General features: G+C 43.2%; 1 protein-coding gene across 1 annotated transcript in view; it reads left to right on the top strand.

Annotated features, from left to right (window-relative positions):
• Positions 1-1,085: 1,085 nt before the first annotated feature.
• The window catches only part of RAB30 (RAB30, member RAS oncogene family), a 117,885-nt gene continuing 107,336 nt past the window's right edge, over positions 1,086-11,634 (top strand). Inside the window, exon 1 of the mRNA XM_075337514.1 lies at positions 1,086-1,281. The gene's annotated coding sequence lies outside the window, so the exon portion shown is untranslated. The remainder of the gene's footprint in view (positions 1,282-11,634) is intronic.

Raw genomic sequence — 11,634 nt, 5'->3', positions numbered from 1 at the left:
CAAAAAAAGTAACAAAAACACAACAAAAAAATTGCAATAAAAAATGCAACAAAAACACAGCAAGACAAAGCAACAAAAACACAAGAAAAAAATGCAAGAAAAAAAATCAACAAAAACCACGTAAAAAAAGCAACAAAAACACAGAAAAAAAGCAACAAAAACAGCAACAAAAAACACACAACAAAAACTATACTACATTTCTAACTTGAGGTATTTGCTAATACTATTCTTCTTACATCTACTACATATTGGGATGGGATCTTGGAGAATCTGCCTTTGACGTATGATCGTTAATGGTGGATTAATGGCTGTAGATTACGGGCCGGGCCCTCACTCCTCCTGGTATCTGTTGAATTGTGTTACTCTGCAATGACTCATATTGTCTGTACATGTCTCCTCTGCTACAGAATATGTTGGCGCTATATAAATAAAAATTATTATACTGATATATATATATATATATATATATATATATATATATATTTTATATATATATATATATATATATATATATATATATATATAATATATATATATATCACAGTGGCTCAGTGGTTAGCACTGCAGTCTGCATGGAGTTTGTATGTTCTCCCTGTGTTTGCGTGGGTTTCCTCCAGGTTCTCCGGTTTCCTCCCACACTCCAAAGACATACAGATAGGGAATTTAGATTGTGAGATTGTGAGCCCCAATGGGGACAGTATTCCTGATGTATGAGAAGCGCTGCGGAATATGTTAGTGCTATATAAAAATATTTATTTTTATATATATATACATATTTTTTAAAGGAATTGTCCTTGGATCCCTCCGATAAATCCGGCGGCATCCTCCTTGCGTCCTCTCGCTCTTCTACATCAGGAAACTTCCCAGCTTTTCCTTTGGATCCGCTCTCCCTCCCTGACATCCATGCCTCCTCCTGCTGTCAGGATGCCTAATGCTGCCAGGTTCGGCCTCCGCTGGGAAGTGTAGTCTTCCAGTCTCCATCCTCCAATAGGCGAGGCTGAGAATTCCAGTAAATGGGACTACACTTCCCACAATGCAGTGCGGCAGGCTTCTCCCTCAGCACATTGATTGGCCTGTGGTCCTGAGGAATGATGTCATTACAAGAAAGCAGAGAGAGAGAGAACTCCAGCATTCATTGTGCATGGAGCAGAGGACAGGGCTTGCACCACATTCCCCATATAGCATTGTCCCTATAGGCAGGAGCCTTGGTGTCGCCCCATGACCTGCTGAGCCCATCATTCTACGCCCTATTCTTCTTGTGGTGCATGCATCCCACTCAAGGTGAGTCATGCATGCCTTTGTCTTCTTGCATTTTGCATGCAATGATGCTGCTAAGTTGCCCTTGCAGGGCTTGTCATCCTGGTCAGTGAGATGCCTGACAACTTCCAGCTGCCAGCTGCCACCCTCTGCATTGCTGTGCCTGCCAACGCTGGGGTCTCGCTGATTTCCCTATTATCGCCAGGCGGAGAAATATTTGGCTGCAGGATGCTTGCCAGACAGGAGGAGAGCCGCATCTGGATATGCTTAAGGCTGTCACATTGTTGTTATTGGTGTAGTAATTGGCAGCACTGTGCCATGATCAGGGGGGCACTTACTTACCTTGTATTATATATGGTGCACTATATGGGCCGCCGACTTCATGTGCATGGTTAGGATGGTTATTCGGGGCTGTCTGGTACCATCAGATTATTATTATTATTTATTATTATAGCGCCATTTATTCCATGGCGCTTTACAAGTGAAAGAGAGTATACATACAACAATCATTAACAGTACAAAACAGACTGGTACAGGAGGAGAGAGGACCCTGCCCGCGAGGGCTCACAGTCTACAGGGGATGGGTGATGGTACAATAGGTGAGGACAGATCAGATCAACATGACCCCATGCAGATTGGTACAACTAGTGATTTTTTTCTTATGGTACCAGACACGGGTTAAAGGGGGATTCTGTATCCTCTTCTCCAGTACTATTGCTTCTAATGGGCCAATAGCTCACAACCCTGGTGGACCACCTTGACTTTTAATGGGGTCCGGTACAACAAGCCCCCGTGGAACTGTCAATATTGTTTCATCATGTATTGTTTTGACAACAGTTATCCTTATGGGCCATTATTATTTGTTTTAGAATTATTTATGTAAATATTTTTAATATATTTAGCTATTTTTTCATTTCTATTATTTTTTTTATTCTCTTTTATTATCAATTAATTTTTAGAATTATTTATATATATTTTTGATACATTGTTTATTTTACTCATTTCTTTTATTTTAGATTTTTCCTTTATTATTTGCTTTATATATATATTTTAAGTATTATAAAATGTATATTTTGCTAATTTTTATTTTTTTAGATAATTATTTTTTATATTATTTTATTATAATATATTTTTTATATATATTTTACATACTGTATATTTTACTCATTTCTTTTCTTTACTTATTAATATTTTCCTTTATTATTTATTTTAAATATTTTTTTACAATTATGTACATTTTTGATACATTATATATATTACATTTCTTTTTTATTTATTTTTTCTTAAATAATAATCATTGTAAAAAATTATATTAAATATTTAACATTTTCTTACAATGATTATTATTATTGTTACATAAATTTTTGATACATTGTATATTTTACTCATTTATTTTTTATTATTGTATTCCTTTTTTTGCATTTCATTTCTTTTTTTATAATCTATTTTATCACAATTTTATCTCAATATTTTATTATTTTTATGGGTCATTATATTCTGATTATTTCTATATTGATTTTTTAATTACATATTGTAGTTTTTTTTATAATATTTATATTTTAATTTATTTTGTTTTTAAAAATTTTTATTTATATATATATTTTTGACATACTGTATAGTTTACATTTTTTTATATTGTTCATTTATTACTTATTTTATTTTTTTATGATTATTATGTATATATTTTAATAATTTATTTTTTCTTTATTTTATATTTTTCTAAATTAAATCATCATAAAAAATTTTATTTAACTTTTTTTACAATGATAATTATTTATTTACGTAAATTTTTCATGCATTGTATATTTTACCAATTTATTTTCTTTATTATTTTATATTTTCTCATTATTTTTATCTTATTTCTTTTTTTCATAATCTATTTTATATTTTATCATTTTATGTCTCATATTTATTCTGATTATTTCTATATTGATATTGTACTTTTTTCTTTCTTACTATTTTATATTTTTTTTATGCATCATTTTATTTCATTCTTTTTTTACTATTATGATTATTTTTGTTCATTTCTAGTGTTTATTTGTTTATAATATATAATTATTATTATTGATCATATTCTTTTATATTGTTGTAAGGTTTTGTGACTTTATAGCACTTTTTAACATGTAGGTGAGTTATGACAGGTAATAGGGCAAATAAACCTGTTACCACATTGATATATAAGTGAATAATAATAATAATTATATATTATTCATTAATTTTTTGATCATCTTTATTGTTTTTCACTCTTTAGTCTTTTCTAGTATTATTCTTACCTTTATGATCAGTATTATTATATTTTGACTCCTTGGGGTAATATGTGTTCCCATAATTTCCGGTCTTTAGTATTGATTTTCAGGTTTCTCACTGGCTTAAAGGGGAATATCACTTCAAGTGAGTGACACATTGATTGATGGGGTCCAAATGCAAAGACCCTCAACAATCAAAAGATTGATGGAGGGTCGACAGCTGGGGCCACGGGAGATGAATCTTTCATTATGTCACTCAGTGGGATCCTATCGGTTAGAATGCTACCAATGTTTAAAAAGAACCTGTCAGCACAGTTTACATGTGGAAATAATATGGCTGGGAAGGCCCTTATCCACCAATTGAAATTATATATTTTTGTAGAGATGCAATGCAACAGAGAAATCGAGATTAAAACCCATATGAAAATCAGGCAGGAAGTGCACTGGGGCGTGTCAGTGCACTTAGGCTACCCCTTCCAAGTGCAGTGACACACCCCCAGTGACACACCCCCAGTGCACTTCCTGCCCAACTTGCCTTTGATATGGCTTCTACACTGGATTTCTCATGACTGGCACATGGGACCTATATAAAATAGGTGTCATGATTCCAAATGGTGGTGCTCTGCTCTCCTGCAGAGCTGATACCTTGTTTTTGTGTCATGCTCCGGTGGAAGGGTTGTTCTCAGCCTCGGGCCCTATGTTGGTTTTGGGAGGAGCCTGTTCACTGGAACCTTGTGATAGTTGTATTGCAGTTGCATCTCTGGTCCCCATAAGTGACTGTCCTGATCTTGTCCCCGCTACCCCTAACCTAAGTACCTTTCTCCGACTGTTTCTCTGACTCTGACTTGACTCCCAGGCATCCCTGACCTCCGGCTTGTATCCTGACCTCGGCTCCACTCTCTCCCCGTGTACCTGACGTCACCTCCTGGCTTCCAGACCTCCGGCCCGTACCCTTACCTTGGCTCCGCTCTCTCCCTGTGTACCTTATGTGAGGTCCTGGCTTCCAGACTTATGGCTCGTACCCTGACCTCAGTCCCGCTCTCTACCCATGTACATGACGTGACCTCCTGGCTTCCAGACCTCTGGCTCGTACCCTGACCTCAGTCTCGCTCTCTACCCATGTACATGACGTGACCTCCTGGCTTCCAGACCTCCGGCTTGTACCCTGACCTCAGTCCCGCTCTCTACCCATGTACATGATGCGACCTCCTGGCTTCCAGACCTCTGGCTCGTACCCTGACCTCAACCCCGTTCTCTCCCCATGTATTTGATGTGATTTCCCAGCTCTTGACCTTTTGGTTTGTTTGACTACACCTCCACAAGTGTTTCTAGCGACACTTATTGTTAAGGCATCTCATTACTACTTCATTAGTGTCTTGAGTCACCTAGTGTTAGGCCATCACAATAGGTATCATTTTTACTCGTGGACAAGCGCCTACGCAGCCATACCACTACTTCTATAGGTAAAAATGTGCTGACAGGTTCCCTTTAAGTATATTGTACAGCTGAAGAGAAAATCCCTTTAAAGGAGTACTCCATTATCAGCTCTCTGTCCTATGGCCGCCATAGGCTAGGACAACCTTGGGAGTTGTAGTTGCAATAGTCCCACTGCAACTTTGGCGAATGTGGTCACTTGCTGGATTTTGCATCGGAATGCACTAACTTTACCGGTTTGCAGTCTTAAAGAGGTATTACTTATCTTACGCTTACATCCATCTGTGCATAGGATGTGTGTTTACATGCAGCTGTATGATTTTACATAGGACTGCAGGTAAAGGTACAGAATCCCGGAAAACACTGTACTGCAAAATATGGCACAAAAATGTGGCACGATAATGTGTTGTTTTTTTTTTTTAGTAAAGCCGCCCTAAGAATCGCACATTCAGCTCTGCTACATACTGACTGCGGATGCTTTGTGTAGATAAACAAACACTGACCTGCCCATCCCCCGCCTTCTCTACAGCGGTGGCCCCCCGAGATTGCACATTTTATTTTTACATTGCATAGTTTGGATGTTTGTGCGCTGAAAACGCTGTCGGTTTATGGGCGGAACCGCAAATATTACTTAATACCGTTAGAATTAGATGTAGCTGAGTTGTATTTGTTGCTTGTTTTTCCAGGACTTTTGCAAAAATGTACCCGTAAATCCACAAGTGGCAAAACCCGCTCTGCTGCGTCTGGTTCTGCTGCTACTTAGTCCGTGTATTTATGAGAGGTGATTATGGCGACCTGACGCTGCCAGATTATCGGATTAATGGATTATCTCAGGGAGAAGAAAGCACGATGCTGGTATACGACCCGGCAAGAAACCGGGTCCCATTCATTATTTCATCTAGGTCTACTTTTTTTACCTTGTTTGGGTTTTTTGTTGTTGTTTTTGGTGGTTTTGCGTCAAATTCTTTTCCATTGTGCGTTTCAAAGGACTGGCAGATCAATCCCCCCGCTGACTCGGGGTCGGCGGGGGATTGATCCCCGGTATCCGGCCAGATGCAGGTCCCTATATATAGTCTATGGTGATCACAATCCGGCAAGAAGAGGTAGGAGCAAGCGCTTCATTCTCACCGGTCACCGGCGCGGCTGTCACACTCTTCTAGCGGCCTCTTATTCTTCTTCCCGGGCCGCTCATTAGACTAATGCATATTCACTGCTTCCCCCACCCACCAGCATCTGTGATTGGTTGCAGTCAGACGCACCCCCACACTGAGTGACAGCGTGTCTTAGGCTTTCAATCACAGATGCCGGTGGGTGGGTCTATACCATACAGTAAAATAATTAAAACAATTAGGATCCCCCCATATTTTGATATCAGCACAGATACCAGCTGAGAGCTGGGGGCTGGCATTCTCAGGCTGGGGATGCCCATGTTTATTGGGCGCCTACCAGCACAGATAAAGCCTGACAGCTGAGGGCTGGTATTCTCAGGCTCGGGATACCCATGGTTATTGGGCGCCTACCAGCACAGATAAAGCCCGACAGCTGGAGGCTGGTATTCTCAGGCTCGGGATACCCATGGTTATTGGGCGCCTACCAGCACAGATAAAGCCTGACAGCTGGGGGCTGGTATTCTCAGGCTCGGGATACCCATGGTTATTGGGCGCCTACCAGCACAGATAAAGCCTGACAGCTGGGGGCTGGTATTCTCAGGCTCGGGATACCCATGGTTATTGGGCGCCTACCAGCACAGATAAAGCCTGACAGCTGGGGGCTGGTATTCTCAGGCTCGGGATACCCATGGTTATTGGGCGCCTACCAGCACAGATAAAGCCTGACAGCTGGGGGCTGGTATTCTCAGGCTCGGGATACCCATGGTTATTGGGCGCCTACCAGCACAGATAAAGCCCGACAGCTGGAGATGGTAGTCTCAGGCTGGGGATGGGCGCCTACCAGCATAGATAAAGCCCAACAGCTGGGGGCTGGTAATCTCAGGCTGGGGATTCCCATGGTTATTGGTGGCCTACCAGCACAGATAAAGCCCGACAGCTGGGGGCTGGTAGTCTCAGGCTGGGGATGGGCGCCTACCAGCATAGATAAAGCCTAACAGCTGGGGGCTGGTAATCTCAGGCTGGGGATACCCATGGTTATTGGTGGCCTACCAGCACAGATAAAGCCCGACAGCTGGGGGCTGCTATTCTCAGGTTCGGGATACCCATGGTTATTGGGCGCCTCTCAGCCTAAACATATCAGCCAGCAGCCGCCCGGAATTGCCGCATCCATTAGATGGTACTTTACCCTGTTCTTCCCGATTGCCCTGGTGCGGTGGCAATCGGGGTAATGTGGGAGTTAATTGTAGCCCACAGCAGCCACTAAGCCCTAGATTAGTGATGGCAGCCGTCTATGACTATGTAAGTCTATGTCTTACAACCCATTATTTGACTTTTTGTTTTAAAAACGCACACAAATAAAGGTAACAGACAAAAATAAAGAGCATTTATGATTCTGCGTAAAAGTCATGAACCACGTGCACCAAATTGAAGAATTTAGACTAAAAAAGGAAACAAATACCTACTACCATACAAAAAAAGGGACTTAAGCAGCACACACAACGGATTGCATCGGGCCCGTACGCTCTGGAATTGCACATTTTTGGTCTTTCTCAAATATGTTCCAAAATATTCAGGTCTGTGCTCCCTTGGGGTGAAATCGGAGATGGAGTAAGATTTATGTAGGTTTGGGGAAAATCTGTTTCTTTCATTCCCTTTGACTAGGGCTTTTAACGTTTCAAATACTTTTACGCTTTTTCATGTTTTTTCGCTTTTTACATTCAGAGCTGCATTCAGAATTCTGCTGTTTGTTTTTGTAAACAAAGAGCAGTTCAGATCCACAGTCTGTCATTCATGTATCCGAACAGTTTAGGCCCCTTTCACACTGGTTCAGTGCGTCCAACCACCCTGCAAAATGGGATTCAGATGTATGCACCGACATAGCTGTTGACTATAATGGGGCAGACGGAGTCCCTCTGTGCACAGCCATGCACCATTTGTATACAGCTACTGGAGGCGGACACAAAGACATAGTAGACTGAATCTGGGTGTCCGCAGTAGGCTTATACGCCCAAAATAGTGCACAATGGAGCTCACGGCGACTCCATCTGCACCATTATAGTCAATGGCCCGATCGGCACATATGTCCGGATTCCATTTTCCAGGGGGGTTGGATGTAAGCCCTGATGTGTCCACTGATTGTCGGACAAAACACAGTGTAAGGCCCCCTTCACACGTCCGTGATACACGTGCGTGTTTGGTCCGTTTCCGTAGATACCGGAGACACGGCCAAACGTGCACCAATGTTAATCTATGATTGTGGTCACACGTCCGTTATTTCATTATGTCCGTGTGTGCGTGTCCGTGATCCGTATGTCTTTGCGTTTGGCACGGATGCATGTCCATTATCTGCACGGAGCACGCACACGTGGACACAATGAAAGTCTATGGGTATGTGCACACACGTTAGTAAACACGTATGCATATACCTATAGTCCGTGTCCGTTTGGTGTTTTTATTTCTAGTGATGTCGGCTATTCTTTCTATTTCTGTGTATGTCGGTCAATCTCCCTGAGTCCGTCGGTCGGTCTCTCTGTCTCTCTGTCGGTCTCTCTGTCTGTCTGTCCCTCTCTCACAGTCTGTCGGTCAGTTTCCCCCCCTCTCTCATACTTACCGTTCCCCGATCTTCGGCGCAGCGCTGCACGGCATTCACACTGCTGCGGCGGCTTTTACTATTTTGAAAAAGCCGGCCGCCCATTAAACAATCTCGTATTCCCTGCTTTCCCCGCCCACCGGCGCCTATGATTGGTTACAGTGAGACACGCCCCCACGCTGAGTGACAGGTGTCACACTGCACCCAATCACAGCAGCCGGTGGGCGTGTCTATACTGTGCAGTAAAATAAATAAATAAATAATTAAAAAAAAACGGCGTGCGGTCCCCCCAATTTTAATGCCAGCCAGATAAAGCCATACGGCTGAAGGCTGGTATTCTCAGGATGGGGAGCTCCACGTTATGGGGAGCCCCCCACCCTAACAATATCAGTCAGCAGCCGCCCAGAATTGCCGCATACATTATATGCGACAGTTCTGGGGCTGTACCCGGCTCTTCCCGATTTGCCCTGGTGCTTTGGCAAATCGGGGTAATAAGGAGTTATTGGCAGCCCATAGCTGCCAATAAGTCCTAGATTAATCATGTCAGGCGTCTATGAGACACCCTCCATGATTAATCTGTAAGTTACAGTAAAAAAACACACACACCCGAAAAAATCCTTTATTTGAAATAAAAAACACACACAAATTCCCTCATTACCAATTTATTAACCCCGACAAACCCTCCATGTCCGGCGTAATCCACGGACCTCCAGCGTCGCGTCCAGCTCTGCTGCATGGAGGTGACAGGAGCAGCAGAAGACACCGCCGCTCCGGTCACCTCCACACAGCAAATGAGATGAGTAGCGCGATCAGCTGCTGTCAGTCAGGTAACTCGCGGCCACCGCTGGATCCAGCGGTGGCCGCGAGTTACCTGACTGACAGCAGCTGATCGCGCTACTCACCTCATTTGCTGTGTGGAGGTGACCGGAGCGGCGGTGTCTTCTGCTGCTCCTGTCACCTCCATGCAGCAGAGCTGGACGCGACGCTGGAGGACTGTGGAGTACGCCGGACATGGAGGGTTTGTCGGGGTTAATAAATTGGTAATGAGGGAATTTGTGTGTGTTTTTTATTTCAAATAAAGGATTTTTTCGGGTGTGTGTGTTTTTTTACTGTAACTTACAGATTAATCATGGAGGGTGTCTCATAGACGCCTGACATGATTAATCTAGGACTTATTGGCAGCTATGGGCTGCCAATAACTCCTTATTACCCCGATTTGCCAACGGCACCAGGGCAAATCGGGAAGAGCCGGGTACAGCCCCAGAACTGTCGCATATAATGTATGCGGCAATTCTGGGCGGCTGCTGACTGATATTGTTAGGGTGGGGGGCTCCCCATAACGTGGAGCTCCCCATCCTGAGAATACCAGCCTTCAGCCGTATGGCTTTATCTGGCTGGCATTAAAATTGGGGGGAACCGCACGCCGTTTTTTTTTAATTATTTATTTATTTATTTTACTGCACAGTATAGACACGCCCACCGGCTGCTGTGATTGGGTGCAGTGTGACACCTGTCACTCAGCGTGGGGGCGTGTCTCACTGTAACCAATCATAGGCGCCGGTGGGCGGGGAAAGCAGGGAATACGAGATTGTTTAATGAGCGGCCGGCTTTTTCAAAATAGTAAAAGCCGCCGCAGCCGTGTGAATGCCGTGCAGCGCCGGTGATCGGGGATCGGTGAGTATGAGAGAGGGGGGGACACTTCAGTCAATCGGGGGATTAGCGGTCAACGGTGAATCCTTCACAGGTGACCGCTAATCAGTACTCGACACAGACAGAGCCGCGGTATGAGGATGAAGTCGGGTGAAGTTCACCCGAGTTCATTCTCATCGCGCAACTCTGTCTGCTGTCAGCCGACATTTATAAACGACATTGTGCATCACACACACGGACATTACACACGGACATTACACGTACACATACACGTTAATTCCACACGCACACACGGACGTTCTGCACACAAACACGGCTAGCATACGCAATTCACACAGGTGCCACACGGACCATGAAAACGGACACAAAAACGGGACACGGACCCGAAAAACGGCCCGTAACACACGTGCGTGTTTTTCACGGACGTGTGAAGGGGGCCTAAAAGGGATGTGTGATGGAAAAAAAAAAATCTGTTGCTGATTTTGCCTCTGATTTTTAACATACAGGTGAAGAATTAAGCTATGTGCACACACTGCAGAAATCTTCTGCACCAAATCCGCACCAAATCTGCATGTTGCGGTTTTGGTGCGTTTTTTTTATGCCATTGAAGTCAATGGATAAAAAAAACGCTGCTAAACTGGACCAATAATTGATATGCTGCAGATCTTTTCTGTACCAAAACCGCACGGAAAAGAAACCGCACCATGTGAACAGCAAATCTAAAATATCATAGACTTTGCTGGTATGCAGATTTTGATGCAGATTTAATAAAAAAAAAAAAACTGCGTCAAAAGCCCAATTAATGACTTCCATTGGGGTTCAGGTCAAGTTCGGGTCCCAAACCGAACTTTATCTAAAGTCCAGCTGCATCCGCCGAACCGAACGTCCATGGGTGCACTCATTTCTAGTTCGTAGCGTTTTGAATCTGCCCAGCAGCTGCACTTAGAGCCCCCTGCCGGGAGGAAATTAACTTTTATTCTCCCGGCAGCATTCAGTTTTCAGTCACTGCTCAGTATGTAGTGATCGGCGGCTGTACCCGTGGTCTCAGAACTAACTGACAGCTGCTCAGCATTAGACCCGGCTGTCAGTCAGTACCGGGGGTCGGAGGCTGTGCATATGTTCATTCTTTTTAGCAGTTTTTAAGCACTTGAAATCCATCTGAAAAATACTTTTATGTGCTCATACACAAAAGTTTTGTGAGTTTTTGGAGCAGAAATTCTCCAGCTTTACAATCTGAAATGGTGTTTTTTGAACTCCTTGTGGTTTTTGGAGAATGACTATGTGCAGGTCATGTCTTTTAGGCCTCCTTCACACGTCAGTGATTCTGGTGCGCATGACGTCCGTTTTC

The sequence above is a fragment of the Anomaloglossus baeobatrachus genome, chromosome 2, assembly GCF_048569485.1.
Source record: "Anomaloglossus baeobatrachus isolate aAnoBae1 chromosome 2, aAnoBae1.hap1, whole genome shotgun sequence".
In the NCBI taxonomy this organism is placed as follows: Eukaryota; Metazoa; Chordata; class Amphibia; order Anura; family Aromobatidae; genus Anomaloglossus; species Anomaloglossus baeobatrachus.
Note: the sequence above shows the minus strand (reverse complement) of the source record. Positions and strands in the feature narration are given on the sequence as shown.